The 1,390-nt window shown below is 34.3% G+C and overlaps 1 protein-coding gene across 1 annotated transcript in view; it reads right to left on the bottom strand.

Moving 5' to 3' along the window:
* The window catches only part of LOC106688173 (proteoglycan 4), a gene marked incomplete in the record, with an annotated part of 68,260 nt that extends 67,283 nt beyond the window's left edge, over positions 1–977 (bottom strand). The window contains 1 exon segment of the mRNA XM_067048114.1: positions 784–977.
* Positions 978–1,390: the final 413 nt, after the last annotated feature.

Here is a 1,390-nt window from a genome sequence, read left to right as displayed (position 1 = left end):
AATAGCTTATTATTAGATTTATCATTACCTTTAAATATGAATTTTATGACTTATATACATATAATTGACTTGATTAATTAAATCTATAATAGACGCATAAACACGAAAGTTTTAGAAGAAAAAAAAGATCATAAAATCCTAACGATATAGTTAATTGGATGAAATCATTTCACATTCCCCATTAATCCAATCGCTTATACTCTTAAATAAGTCTTTTAATAACATATATATATATATAGTCAAGAAAGATCAATATTTCTTACGAAATTGTGTAAATAAATAATTAGTATTTTAATGTTATCACCATTAAAATACTACAAACAAATAACTCAGACAGTAAACTCATTCGAATCGTATTTCGATTAAAATTACAACAGTTCTCTTTTCCCATCAGTTCGATCGTTTTTATCAAAGAGCCTAAAGTATCCTATATTTTATTTCACTCTTTTATGTTAATTGTTATAATTAGCACTTTTAATATTTTGTAAGAATGTTAGAGTAGTTCTCTAATAAAAAAAAAAAAAATTAATAACCAGCGCAATAATCAAACTGAGTGAATTATTAAGCATAATTTTAGATTGTTCATAATTTTACCGATTCGACTTGCGTAATCACCCGTGACCATTTTCACTTCGATTCTTAAATGGCTCTTGTTCCTTTTACTTCATAAGATTTTTATATATGCCGGTTACATAAGAGAAAATTAAAATATGAACATATATAGTCAAAGAGAACAATCAAGCACATATCAGAGTAATAGTGAATTGTTGGCTTACCTACAGCGTTATATGCGATCCTCTTATTAAAATTAATCTAAATAGTAAACTGCTAATCCAGATGACGTAAGACACAAGACAGCGTACTACACAGCCATCAGTGACATGGCCAAATAACGTAAACGAGCAACTTTCCTCAAGAGACGTATACCCCCACCTCAAACACTTTCTCGGCTCACTATTTCGGGATAAGCATGTGGACGGAAAGAAACAGGATAGGCGTGACTAGACAACAGAACGGTAGAGCCGAACGTAGCGCACAATGCTGAGGTCAGCGCTAGTCCTTGTAACGGTGTACCGGTCGCCCTTCGTCGCTCAAGACCATTCCCTCCTGGGTCCTGCATTGTCCTATCATTAGCGAGCCGCTTCCTGGAGTCTGCCTTCCAGGGCTGTCTTTTGAGTCCCGCTGGTAGGACAATGAAGGGTATGATGGGCTTCCTACACGGCCTGCCTTGGGATGAGTAGTTTCTTCGCCTCAGACAAAAAAACTAGCTACTAGGGTCAAGGAACGATACGAAAATTCATCCGTAAAATGGCAAGATATTTTGGCATTTAAAATCAACTAGGTATAATTGTTTTAAGTAAAAACTTAACGTACTTCTATGCTCGGTAAA

The sequence above is a fragment of the Halyomorpha halys genome, unplaced genomic scaffold, assembly GCF_000696795.3.
Source record: "Halyomorpha halys isolate HHAL.00 unplaced genomic scaffold, Hhal_1.1 Scaffold1067.1, whole genome shotgun sequence".
Classification (NCBI taxonomy): Eukaryota; Metazoa; Arthropoda; class Insecta; order Hemiptera; family Pentatomidae; genus Halyomorpha; species Halyomorpha halys.
This window is presented reverse-complemented; position numbering and strand designations above follow the sequence as displayed.